Source organism: Odocoileus virginianus, chromosome 7 (genome assembly GCF_023699985.2).
Source record: "Odocoileus virginianus isolate 20LAN1187 ecotype Illinois chromosome 7, Ovbor_1.2, whole genome shotgun sequence".
NCBI lineage: Eukaryota > Metazoa > Chordata > Mammalia > Artiodactyla > Cervidae > Odocoileus > Odocoileus virginianus.
Window position 1 is genome coordinate 49,591,937 of NC_069680.1, and position 14,367 is coordinate 49,606,303.

At 45.1% G+C, this 14,367-nt stretch overlaps 1 protein-coding gene across 3 annotated transcripts in view; it reads right to left on the bottom strand.

The window, feature by feature from the left end:
• The window catches only part of SLC16A9 (solute carrier family 16 member 9), a 75,586-nt gene extending 72,719 nt beyond the window's left edge, over positions 1–2,867 (bottom strand). For 2 of the 3 annotated variants that reach the window (XM_020897113.2, XM_070470687.1), the window contains exon 1: positions 2,437–2,866. The gene's annotated coding sequence lies outside the window, so the exon portion shown is untranslated. Of the gene's footprint in view, positions 1–2,436 lie in introns of all 3 variants that reach the window. The other variant, XM_020897114.2, reaches the window with a different exon arrangement.
• Positions 2,868–14,367: the final 11,500 nt, after the last annotated feature.

A 14,367-nucleotide genomic window follows, 5' to 3' on the forward strand; every position in this document is an offset into this window, starting at 1 on the left:
TACTCTTTCACAGTTATAGAAAGTAAATGCTATTAAGATCTTATTCATTTGCTTATTAGGGGAAGCTCACAAAATTGTACTTCAAGGAATAAACTACAGTGAAGGATGTTAACACTGTTGGTATAAATACAATAATAATGTTCAATCACACTTTAATTTCTTAGCATGGCTTGTCATCTCCATAATCTAGCCCCGTCCTACCTCCCAGTCTTATCTATCTTAAATTCCAGACTCCAGCCACTCCAAACTGCTCTGCTACCTTTGAACACACCAGACTTGCACACCTCCATGCAACATGCTTGTTCCAGCAGCCCTGCTTTGCATCAAGGAAATCCTCTTCCTTCCTCAAATCTCAGCTCAGATGCTACACCCACCACATAACTTTTCTCATTTTTTAACCTTGAATGAACCTCTCTGCCATTCAGTCGCACACTATTGATGTCCCTGCCATATGATTACATTTTTACTATCATGTATTCTAGATATTTATAAACATGCCTATTTTTCCCACCCGACTAAACGCTTTGAAGGCAGGGGTCATGTACTCTTTCCTTGAACTGTTTTAAGTCACTCTTCAATCTCATTATCTGCAGGGAATATTCGGATGTCTACAAAGAACCTCCCAAAGAAAAGGCCAACTAGCTCAAAATATATGCATTCTTGCCAACTTTAATTAAAATTAAAGTCATTAGGTGATACTTTCTTGTAAAGCAATAATTAAACAAGCAAGACATTGTTTCTTTCGTACCTACCCACGGGCTTTCTATACCCAACTGCATTGTATGAAGTAAGTTCAAGTAATGACTCGCTCAAGAAAAAGACTAAAAAAATTGCAGGCTCAAAAGATCAGGTGAGAAAATAAAGCTTCAAAAGCTAACTACATCTAATTGTCATTCTCTTGCTCTAGTTTCATGACCAGAACCACACCCAAAGCACCAAGATCTGCCCTGATACAGATTCAGACGCCAACCAATGCACATATCACCACCATCTTTTCAGAGACTCAGTCAGAAATTAGAGAAGACGTCCCAATGTCCTGATCTACCTCTGCATATCTTTTGTCTCTTCCTAGATGCATCCCACAGAGAAAAAGTGTCCTTGTTACCCCCTCTTGCCTACACACAAAAGAAAAGAGACAGAGAAGTGTGTTCTTAGGCAGTCAGTGCTGCTACGAGTTATTGCAAATTTGCAGGTTAAGCTATTTTATAATGTAATTTCCACTTCCTAGGGCCCGAAAAGAAATAAATTTATTTCTAGCAATGATATGGATAACCCTGTTATCTGGATCCACAAGGTACTTAAAAGAAGGTGTAATCCTATAAATGAATAATTGGTGCTTTCACTTCAGAATCTTGTCTAGCTTCCTCAGTCCTCTGCCTGAACCAGCCAGAACAATTTCTCACAGCTGAAACCAACTCAAATCTGAGAAACTGTTAGGACATACCAAATTAACAGGATTTGCTGGAACAACTGAAAATCCTACTCTGCAACCTGAGCCGCTATCCAGGTAATTCAAGATTTAAAAAAATACATCCAAACTAACTGTGACCCAAGACACTGATCCAAAAACACAAGATATTAAATAACTTACTGTGTAAGTAGTATGCCTATTTAGTGTAAATCCTACCTAACCTCCAGATTATATTGATTGCTTTAGGCTGGATTAGACATGGCAACCTAAGAAGCATTGATCTACTTATGATGACGAAGTTTTTATGCGTTTATCATTTCTTTCCGAACCCTCTAGGAGCTCCTGAGGCTAGAGGTGGTTACCTAGAGTGAGCCACAGATGGAGCGTGAAGCACCAAGTCCTCGCAAGTTCCGGCTCTGTGTCCAGGCGGCCGAGGCCCCCGTGCCTCCTGCGCTCGCCCGAGCTGACCCCGCGGTGCTGAAGCTGGCGCCGCGCCTGGAACCCTTGGGCGCCCCAGTGCGACCCTCCCGGGGTCACCTGCGTGCACCAGCTCTCAACCAGGGCACTTGGAGGCCTCATGCCCTCTGGGAAACAGGGGCTCACCTGAGTCGCTTCCCCCCGCCCCCCCAACCCCCATCTGCCACCGGCAGTCCCGGCGCAGATCTCTATCCCGAGCTCAATCCGAGGGCACCGTCCTCTCTCCAGGACCTCCTTTCTCCCTCTCTCTCGTCCAACTCCGTGCACAATACCGCCCTCAGAGCGCTGGGAAAACTGGCCCTGCAGAGCAGCACCCCACCAAAGGGTTGGGAGTTGTCACGCGGTGGGCGCGAACACCCCGAAGACACTCTCAGCTCCCCAGCACACACTCCTAACAAGAACCCGGCTCCGAGCTGCTTGGCCGCGGATGACAGCGTCGCCCCCGCCTCCTCTGCCCGTTCGGAAACCGAGGAGTTTCTCGTAGCCTCCGGGAGGCAGACGGGGAACCGCCGACCCCCGGACCCTTCCCGCGAGCTCCAGCTTTTTACCTGGGTACCGGCCGCAGTGAGCGGCGTCTCCGGGGCGCAGCACGGGGCGCACTGCCCGGGCGGGTGGTGCCGGGAGGACAGCGGCCGCCGCTCTCCCCGGCAGCTCCGGGCCTGCTGGGCGGCTATTTATCCGGGGGCTCGGCCCCGGCCCCGGCCCCTGCCGGAGTATTGGGCAATTCGTCCCGCTACAGGCTGCCCCGGGAGCCGCCGCCCTCTGCCCCCGCCGAGCTCCGCGGCAGCGGCGGCGGCGGCCACATGGAGGGAGGGAGCCGGCCCCTCCAGGGGGCTCCACCTTCTCGCCCTCCTTCTCCTTGGGAAGTTATTTCCCGTGCTTTTCCCCCCGGTCTCCCTCTTTTGCGGGGCACCCTGGCCAGTCTGAACCGGTTGTGACTGAGCGGGTGGCTGGGGGAAGGAGGAGGAGGCGGAGGAGGCGGAGGAGATGGAGGTGGGAAAGCGGGCGGTAGGGGCGCTGCTCTTGCTCTCGCGGCTCCCAGCCCGGCCACTCCGGCCGGGCGGAGGGAGGGCACTGTGGGGGCCGCGGCCCGGGCCCGGCCCGGAGCCACGGAGGCCGTTGGAGAGCTGGGCACCGCCGGCCAGGCGCCCTCTCGGAGCGCACACTCGCGCGTCCCCGGGCGCCGCTGCGCCCCCGCCGCCCACCGCGTGCTCGCGCCGGCCGGTCCAGGACCGTGCGCACTTGGAGCGAGCCCGAGTGTGCAGATGAGTGCGAGTGCCCGCCCGGTCTCCCAGGCTCCTGGGCCGCTGGGCGCCCTCCTAGCCGGAGCTGGCAGCGATCCCAGAGAAACGGGCACCAGAACTTTGACGAGTCGGTGCTCCTGGGCAATGAGGAGTGAGGATGCCAAGTGCTGTCCTTTGTGACAGTTCCAAGGAAAACGGGGGCGCCCCTGTAGTGCTCAAAGTGTGCTGAAGCAGAGAGGCTGCGTCTGAGCACGTTCTGTCTATAAGGCAGGTGCGCTGCGCTAAAGATACACACACTCCTGTCTTTAGTTAAAAGGTAACAGGCATGGCACTGAGATTTCCACAGTCGCCGCAGCAGACTGGGGCCAGTCCATAGGTAGGTATCTAGTGCTTACCACGTGTGGCAACCTCCTAAAGCGATGTGCAACTTTTGTCTTCCTGTACATATGGGTATTTCTGAGAAGGGACACCATACATTCTACTAGCTTGTCAAAGAGGGCTGTGACCATCCACCACTGAGATGCAAATTTCCTTTATACACTGAACCTCCTCTAGTTCTGACCTAGACAAAGACTCTACACCCTACCAAAGGTTGGTTTCTGAAGTTCAAATGAAGCTGCATAAGCTTGCTCAGCCTCCCTGTTTCATCTTTTCCGCATCGAGTCTATATGAGATGAAATTTCCAACAAAAAAACCTGTGGACCCTGGCCACATTGTTGAGCATTCTTACAGATAGGAAAATAGTAGTTCATCTATTTGCCTCACACCATTCGTTTCCCTGCAATTTACTGACTTTCATTCAGGTCATGGAGAAGAGTGCATGCCTGCATGCTAAGTTGCTTCAGTCCTGTCCTACTCTTTGTGACCCCATGGACTTAGCCTGCCAGGTTCTTCTGTCCATGGGAATCTCCAAGCAGGAATACTGGAGTGGGTTGCCATGCCCTCCTCCAGGGGATCATCCCAACCCAGGGATCGACCCAACCCAGGGATCGAATCCATGTCTTCTCTGTCTCATGCATCGCAGGCAGATTCTTTATCAGCTGAGCTACCAAGGGAAGCCCCAATGGGAAAGAGAATGACCAGTTATTAGTTAATGATTAATTATTACTTTGTTTTGTCCTCCTTGGTAGGTCAGCTGGTAGAGAATCTGCTTGCAATGTAGGAGACCCTGGTTTGATTCCTGGGTCAGGAAGATCCTCTGGAAAAGGGCTAGGCTACCCACTCCAGTATTCTTGGGCGTCCCTGGTGGCTCAGATGGTAAAGAATCCACCTGCAATGTGGGGTGCCTGGGTTTGATTTCTGGGTGAGGAATATCCCTTGGAGAAGGGAACAGCTACTCACATTGGTATTCCTGCCTGGAGAATTCCATGGACAGAGGAGCCTGGTGGGCTACAGTCTATGGGGTCACCATGAGTCAGACATGACTGAGTGACTTTCACTTTAAAGATGAAGAAAGATTAAGGGGGGGGGGGGGAGTAACAGTAAGAATAATAGGAAGGTGGTCCCAGAAAGTTTCTGGAAGGAAAAATGGAGAAGTGGTGATGTCCACACCATTGAAAATTTATTCCTGAGGAGAGGGAATCCAATAGGGACTTCTCATCCTCTTCTATTTTTGACCTGGTTTGCAACCACACTCAAGTGCATTCACTTTGTAATAACATGTTGACCTGTACACTGATAATTTTTGTACTTCTCTCTATACATTTCAATAAAAGGTATTTTTAGAAAGTTTTTTCTTTGATTCAAATACCCCCTAACCACTAGAGCAAATGTCATCTTGACAGTTGGTTGAACCAATCGATGTATTTTGTTGTTGTTAGGCTACCAGGGAAGCCTGACCAATGTGTATGAAATTATATTTGGGGGACAGGGAGACCCTGCGTGAAAAATATTTCTTTGTTCACCAGCTGGCTTCTGAAGTTGCCCTGTCCCTGTTCTCATCTTCACCAAGTTCCCAGATTTCTCTCAGGAGTCAAAAACTCGAATGGCTGAGGGTCCAGACTCATAATGTTGTGAATGAAGTGGGCAGAATGTGGACTGGGAGCATGGAAGCTGGCTCCGGGGGATGGTGGGGGGCGGGGGAGGGGAGGAGCAGCCTGATTTAGGGGATTATTGCCTGGCTGGAATGTGAAAATTGCCACTGAGGAAGGTTTATTATTCAGTCCTACCTCAGCAGAGCATTTAGACATACTGGAGAACTCAGAAATCTAGTCCTAACCTGACACTTTACGTATGAATGGAATTTGACCCAGAGAAGCCAGGGATCCGTTCCTGATCAACCCCAGGTCAGAGTGGTGGGGTGGGGACCAGGTCTGGCAGACAGAGATGGTGCTATCACCTTTGCTCCTCAAAGCAATCTCAAGTGGTCAAGTATGTTAGCTCCATTTAATGGATGGTGTTACTTGCTAAAACTTTCAGTCGGTAAAGACCAAAATGACCTCCTGACCACCCAGAGTTTTTATTCCCAGTGAAGTAAAGATGCAAGATCTGCTTGAGAGGCGAGGGTCAGACAAGTTCAATATTGCTGGCTCTACATCTCTGTGCAGCCCCTGCCTTTTGAGTCTCTCCTGGGCCTAGAAGTTGATGTGCTTTCAACATGATGGAGTGAGAGAAGAAGGCGGATCATGAAATAAATTGGATTTAAATGAGCCTCCCTTGGGAAGAAAGAGACCTAAGGGAAAGCATTTAAGGAAAAATTGATACAGAGGTGGTACCCTGAAGGAAGGCATTTGTTGTCTTGTGTTATCCTTATGGAGCATTTGTTAAAAAGTCTGTGGTTGGTGCAATATTCTAAGCTCCCCAGTTCTTAGACTATCTGTTGCCTTAAGCTTTTGGAGGGTAAGATAGAGAAATTAACCTAAAATCAGCCCAGCAAGGAAGCTGGAAATACAAAGGGCAGAGGCAGGCATCAGTGGGTAGGGAATGGTTAGGACAAGCGCAGCCCCTGAGACGCAGGTCCACCGCCTGCCTGGCTGACAGGACTTCCCTTCCCAATTTATGTTAATACATCAGGGCAGGTTTCTTCTCTTTTTAAGTCTTGTTCATCCCTGTTTATGAATGACAGCACAGTTACATAGGGCTTCCCAGGTAGTGCTAGCGGTAAAGAATCTGCATGCCAATGCAGGAGACTTAAGAGACACAAGGGACATGGGTTCAATACTTGGGTCGGGAAAATCCCCTGGAGGACGGCATGGCAACCCACTTCAGCATTCTTGCTTGGAAAATCCCATGGACAGAGGAGCCTGGCAGGTTACAGTCCATAGGGTCGCAAAGAGTCAGACACGACAGAGCAACTTAGCACAGCTACGTAGATGCTACACTTTGACATAAAAATAACACACACACACAAAAATAGACTTTAGAGTTTTTTAGCTCAGCAATCTAAGATCATTCTATTAATTCCCTTTCACTCACTCACCCTTTAACAGGATCTAATCTAATGCTTGATGATCTGGGGTAGAGCTGATGTAATAATAGTAGAAATAAAGTGAAAAATAAACATAATGTGCCTGAATCATCCCAAAACCATCCCCCCACCCCAGAGTCTGTAGACAAAATGTCTTCCACAAAACTGGTCCCTGGTGCCAAAAAGGTTGAGGACTGATGCCCTAACTGATAAAAGATCAGACAAAAGTAGATAGAAATGAATAAATCCTTCCCCTCATGGCTAATCGAGTTTTACTGAAAAGGACACAATTTCAAATGTCAAAAATTACCTGAAGAATATACTATATCACTTTTTTCTTGCAATCCTCCAGAGTACTGTTTCATCTTTTTCTTGCCTTTTCTTTTATCATTTTATCTGGCTTAAACAATTTTTAATCTTAGAGGAAGGAGGGAAGAGAGGTGAGTACTGTTCTTTAAGTGCCTGGTAATTGTCAAGAACTATGCTATCTCATTGACTTCTCAAAGCAATCTATTGTAGTCTTGTATCATTATCTTCACTTTGTAGATGAGGAAACTGGAATTCAGAGCTGTTAGGTCACTTGCTGAGTCACTCAGTAGGTAAGCGATGGAGTCGGATTCAAGCCCTGGTCTGGCTAATGGCTAAGCCTGTGCTCTCCCCAGTCTACCTTAGAAAAACACGTCAAGGCTTGGATGAGCTAATGGAGGACTGCCTTCTCAATGGGAATAACTCATCTGAGGCTCACAATAAACCTAAAAAGGAAGTGCTCTTATTATTACCCACATTTTGTCAATGATAAAAATGAACTAGACAGCAGTTAAATAACTTGCCCCCAGTCACACAGTTAATGATGGGTAGTACATGTGCGCATCCTCAGTCACTTCAGTCATGTCTGACTCTTTGTGACCCTGTGGACTGTAGCCCACCAGGCTCCTCTGTCCTTGGGATTCTCCAGGCAAGAATACTGGAGTGGGTTGCCATCCCCTCCTTCAGGGGATCTTCGCGACCAGGGATCAAACCCACGTCTCCTGCAGCTCCTGCATTGCAGGCAGATTGTTTACCACTGAGCCACCTGGGAAGCCCAGTGATGGGTAGGCTGGGGTTCAAATCCAGGCATCCAAGCTCTGATCCACCACCCTGTTTCGTGAAAATGGAAATCAGAAATGTAAAATTATATAGAATGTACATGCCTTCTGTGCATGTGTACATATATATCCACTTTTCACCCCTTGCCCTGTGTTGCGTGGTTTCAAGGCCATAACCAAAAGGAACCTACATTTTTATGCATACCATTTCCAAAACCCTCAGTTTATCTCCAGGTGTTGGACTGACAGCATCTGTGATGTCCTCACTGTCAGTTTGCGTAGCAAAACTATAAACTCCTGAGAGCAGGTACCAGATGTGTCCTGATCATCACTGTTCCCTAGAACACAGTGGCAGCAATAGAACAGAACTTCACTTAATGAGCTCTTGTTGAAGGAAGGAAGGATCGAACAAACAAAGGAATGAATGCATGCTCAAAGTATCGGCAGTTATTTTTGCTAGAGCAGATAATTGAAATTCTTCAGTTGCCTTACTCTGCCAACCTCTAGTCTAAGTAATTATTACAATCATCTCATTGAATCTCATAGGGCAACTACTACTTTTTACTCATTTTATAGTTGGGGAATTAAGGCCCCCTGAGGTCAAGTGAGCTGCCCAAGGCGAGATACCAAAGCAGAGGCAGAGACAGGAGGTAAACACAGCTAGTTAAGTCCGGGATGCATGCTTATAAGGCTAGCTGTGGCCCCTCACTCTGCTAGTTCACAGCTTACTCTAGCCCAGGATAAAGTATGGTGCTTGGGACATAGTCGACTCTCCATAAAGGTATTAACCAAGAAAAGGAGGAAATTCCCTCATGTTTCCAGGACAGTTTAAGATCCTTTCCCACATTTAAATTACTCATGAAATCATGTATCCTACAAATAAACAAGAGGCACCCAGACCGGACAGTGGGCAGTGATTACTGATTCTGGGCTTTGAGTGATAAAAGGAGGATCTAGTGTTACCAGTGCCTGGGAGAGCAGAACCTGCAAAGCAGGGATTACCCAGTGGGAGCTGGAATTTGGAAGAGATTCTGTTTTATTGCCAGAGACAGAGAGTCCAGGTGTGTGTAGAGAGAATACTCCCACCTCCCTCTTTGCTTTCAGTTTTCTTGGTGGCATCTACCATTGGCCAAAGCCAGGAAGAAGCCAGGCGCTGAAAAATGCTGCCCACCCAGGGTCAGCCTCCGGGGCACAGAGCAGGGCAAAGAAGGCAGACATTGGGTTGGGCTGGGGAGAGCGGCAGAGGGAGAATGACCAGGACCACCAGGCACTTAACTGAGCTCTGCATCTACCACATGACTGTGACTTTATCATTGCTACTTTGATCAATTTGCCTAATCTTGTCAGCAATTTAGATTACGGGGAGTTTCATGCATTTTATGTTGATTCTATGAACTGCAACTTACAAGCCATTTCTCGAATTCTGGAAACGTGCCTCACCTGTTGCTTGTAACCTAAATCTCCAAACAGGGACTCCAAGCTATACCGTCAATTCTTCTTTGTTCATTCATCCAAATAATTCTTAAGCATTTATGCTGTGCCAGGCAGTATATGAAAACAAAGAGTCTTGCAATCTAGGGGGGAAGAGCGTCAGATGAACCGTCACTAGAATGTGCTAAGTACCTCAGTCGAGGTACTTAGGCTATGTTAAGAGAGCAGAGAGGAGTAAACACTGCCTGAGTTGGGAAGGGGACATTCCAGGACTGAGGGAAGAACATTTACAAAGTCGTAACGGTGTAAAATGCCTGGACTATGGAAATACAATGGATAATTATAAGTGATTCAAGGTCAGAGAACTTATGGGAAGTGGGAGGTAAACAGGAAGAGGCCTTTTGATCACCAGCAACAGCTCCTATCGCTTGGCAGGACAACATAAATGGAGAACTGGGAAGAACTCTGGTGTACTTGGAGATCTAGAGCATTTCCTTAACAGGAAATGAATGGGCTCTGTCTGTTTTCTCCAGCCTTACAGGATTTTGTTGAAGATTAAGTCCCAGAAGAAAGAGTGTGACTGGCCTGGTGTGAGCCATATAAATATCACTCAGAGGGAAAGGAGGCACTTTGAGAGGACTCTCCAAAAGCAAACTGGACTGCCAACTAGCCTAAACACAGTAAATGTCCTCTTCAGTGGGTCAGACTCTGTGTCTCTATTATGAAGGGGTTCTCCAGGAAGCAAAGAGGAACCATTGAAGGATTCTAAACACTGGAATAATATGGTTGGCTTTTTGTTTCAAAACCATCACTCTTAGAAATCATGTTAAAAGATAGATTGGGAGAGAAGTAGTCAGAGGCTACTTTAATAGCTGAGGCAAAATACATATTTGAAAATTTAATACCTAGAAAATTTCAAAATAAGGGGACCAATTTGAGAGATTAAGAATTCAAAGACAAATTCTTAATGCACTTATGAAATTAAGTGCCATATAACTGATGGATACAGGGATGAGTAGAAAGAAAGGTTGGGAATGGCTTCCACGTTTCCCATAAGAGCTTGTAAAGAATTGCTATAAAATCAGTGAAGTATGCCTCATACTGCAGGATCCTCTTCAGTTCAGTTCAGTCGCTCAGTCGTGTCCAACTCTTTGTGACCCCATGGACCGCAGCACGCCAGGCTTCCCTGTCCATCACCAACTCCTGGAGTCTACCCAAACTCATGCCCATCGAGTCGGTGATGCCATCCAACATTTCATCCTCTGTCATCCCCTTCTCATCCTGCCTTCAATCTTTCCGAGCATCAGGGTCTTTTCAAATGAGTCAGTTCTTCGCATCAGGTGGCCAAAGTATTGGAACTTCAGCTTCAACATCAGTCCTTCTAGTGAACACTCAGGACTGATCTCCTTTAGGATGGACTGTTTGGATCTCCTTGCAGTCCAAGGGACCCTCAAAAGTCCTCTCCAACACCACAGTTCAAAAGCACCAATTCTTCAGTGCTCAGCCTTCTTTATAGTCCAGCTCTCACAACCATACACGACTACTGGAAAAACCATAATCCTCTAGAATAGTCCAAATTTCAAACACTGTATTTCATTGTTCCAATAAAACATTAAAAAATTTTCAAGAAACCCCAAGTTAAAATACATCTCCAACATTCCTTTTGCAGTTGGGTATGGTTCAAAGTTCTTTGGTCTGACTCTCCTGATTTGTGGTATGGATAATATGATCATAGATTAGTGAATATATGCAACAGAAACAAAAAGCAGGAAACCTTCAATATCAGAATAGTGAGTAGTAGGCTTCACAGAATCTGACTGCACTGTGGGAGACCCGGGTTTGATCCCTGGTTGGGAAGATCCCCTGGAGAAGGGAATGGCCACCTACTCCAGTATTCTTGTCTGGACCCCATAGATAGAAGAGCCTGGTGGGCTACAGTTCATGGGGTTGCAAAGAGACGGACACAACTGAGTGATTAACACATACACACACATAGTAAGTAGTGGTGCCGGCAAGGTATATGCCAGGGTTTTACAGGAAAAAGGCTTATCCTAACCGAGAAGAATATGGGTTGATTATCAGGTTAAAGAGACCTTAGAGGGAAGGCGCCAGATCCTTTGGCAGCAACAAGCGAACATCGATAAAATACCAGATGTACAGCTGGCTCAGATGGAGGCATGCCAACAACATTAACACCAACAAGATATCTACAACCAAATCCATCGGTCTGTATGTAAAGAAAAATCTTTATATTTCTAAATCTGGTGTGGTATGACCCACAGTACAAATACTTGGATTGATCAAACAGACCCTGGCACTCACCAAATGAAAGCTGAATTAACTCTCAATATCATGGACAATAATAATTGCAGGCATTTCCTTCCATTGAACCTGGTCCCCCTGACCCTGTTGGAGACCCAAAGAGGCTGCTTCTGGGTATTTCAACAGCGTACTTTGTGTCTTGATTGTTTTTCTTAGTTGCACACAGTCATGAATGCTTATTTAGAGACAGTTGAATTTGAATCAGAGTCTAAGAACTGGAAGAGGTCTTGAAGATTAGCAGGTATAACATCATACTTGCTGTAGCATTTAATCTACTGATTTTTCAGATGAAGAAACAGAGGCCCCAAGAGGTTGAATGATAAGAGGTAGAAAGTGTAGAGGATGTGAGCGCACAACTTGAAGCCAGATTACTGACTAGCTCTGTAACCGTGACATGTTTCCTTCATCCTGTGCGGAGGATGATACCTATCTCATATGATAGTTAAGAAGAATCTGTTCATTAAACCACATAAAGTGTTCCTAACACATAATAAGTGTCATATAAATGTTTATATTCATAAGCCCCACTTCAGCTGGGAAACTGATCCTACCTTTCCTATACATAGTTAAAAGAGGAAAATTTTACTTACTGGCAAATTTACAATGATTACAGATTGTTGTCATATATAATATCCTTTAAGGATGTCTTATCAAAACCCACATTTGAGTTCTTAAAATTCACTCAAGAATAGCTCCTGTAGTGACAGGCAGGTATGATAACCAACCCAGGAAATCAATAAAGTCCAGTGACCAACAAAGTCTGAAAATGATCCTTTTTACCAAGTAGATCTTAATTGCTCAAGTGTTAGCCTCACTCCACATCACATGAATATTTCTACAACTTGGGTCCATCTTCTGTCAACTATGGTCTTAATGAACTGAAGATGTTTGACTTAGATGCCATTTTTGGCAAGACTCTTAGTTCAACTTTTCTTTGGCTGGTCAAGATTATTTTTCAAAATGTTCTTTAGCAGACAGTGGTACAGTATAGCTCCAAAGAAATCAAAAAATGAATATTGCTGTGGGTGGGAAAAGAAATACAGAATGGAACTCCTGTCATGCTGATAATTATAATCTACAACATGTTTGATTCACTGAGTGTGGCCAAAGAGCATATTTTATAAGGAGACGTTTGCAGCATACATTTCAAAGGCTAAAAACTCCATTGGCAAAAAGACTGTTTTTGGAAAATGACATTTAAGAGTCATTTGCACCATAACCATATGACCAATGAAGTTGATTTCATCACTGCAGATGGTTGACTGCAGCCATGCAATTAAGACACTTGCTCCTTGGAAGAAAAGCTATGACAAACCTAGACAGCATATTAAAAAGCAAAGACGTTACTTTGCCAACAAAGGTCCATCTGTCTAGTCAAAGCAATGGTTTTTCCAGTAGTCATGTATGGATGTGAGAGTTGGACTCTAAAGAAAGCTTAGCACCAAAGAATTGGTGCTTTTGAACTGTGGTGTTGGAGAAGACTCTTGAGAGTCCCTTGGACTGAAAGGAGATCAAACCAGTCCATCCTAAAGGAAATCAGTCCCAAACGTTCATTGGAAGGACTTATGCTAAAGCTGAAGCTCCAATACTTTGGCCACCTGATGCAAAGAACTGACTCACTGGAAAAGACCCTGATGCTGAGAAAGATTGAAGGCGGGAGGAGAAGGGGATGACAGAGGATGAGATGGTTGGATGGCATCACTGATTTGATGGACCTGAGTTTGAATAAGCTCCTTGAGCTGGTGATGGACAGGGAAGCCTGGTGTGCTGCAGTCCATGGGGTCGCAGAGTCAGACATGACTGAGTGACTGAACTGAACTGAATGAAGTTGAACCTCCTAGAATTGAAAACAGCACAGAAAGTATCCAGCACCTCAAACAGATCTACCTGGCTTAGAGTAGGTATCTGGTGAAAATTAATTGAATAAATATAATCTTCATCAATTAAAAATTAACTAACATTAACTTGGATCTTTATTATCTGACCTACGGTACTTGAAAGAAATGTGATAAATTCCTTGTGTAATGAACTTTTTGATATGGAATGGGTAATTAAGGAGACCAAATAATGGGTTCTGATAGGTAGACAGCATAAAATAGAGATTTAAAGAAAATAGATGAAGGTTTTAAAACTATAATGAACAGGAAGAGAGCAAATACCTTTCATCTTTAGCCTTTATTTCATAACCTACCTGTTTAATATTTGAAATCCTGAGGATTATCAGTATGACAAAAATGTTCTCTTTCCTTTAGCGATCAGGAGAAAACCTTTTCAAAGATTATAGTTGTGGGGCATCTGCTTTGTAAAATAGTCTGGCAGTTTCTGAAAAGGTTAAAGCAAGAGTTACCATCAATTCTGCCTAGTTCAGTCTGATGCAATAATTTCACAAATTGATGTATACCCAAGAGAAATGAAAACATATGCCCTAGCAAAAATTAGTACATGAGTTTTCATAGCAGCTCTATTCATAATTGACAAAAATAAAAACAATGCAAGTATCTATCCTCTGATCAATAGATAAATAAAATGTGGTATATGCATACAATGGAATATTATTTGGCCATAAATAAGACAGGCATAAAAGGCTATATATTGTATGACTCTTTTTATATGAAATGCCCAGAACTGGTGAATCGATAAAGAAAAAAAGTATATTAGTATTGCCTAGGGCAGGCAGCAGAGGTGGTTGGGGGGAGGTTAGGTTGAGGGAAAATAGGAAGTAACTGCTTGCTCAGGGGGACTAATAGGTATGAGGCTTCTTTTCAGGGTAATAAAATTGTTCCAAAATTGATTGCGGTATGAGTTACTCAACTCTATAAATATACTAAAAAATCATTGAATTGTACATTTAAAATAGATTAAACATATGGTATAGGAACTATGGCTTCCCGGTGGCTCAGTGGTAAAAAATCCACCAGCCAATGCAGGAGATGCAGGTTTGATTCCTGTGTTGGGAAGATTTCCTGGAGTAAATGGCAACCTGCTCCAGTA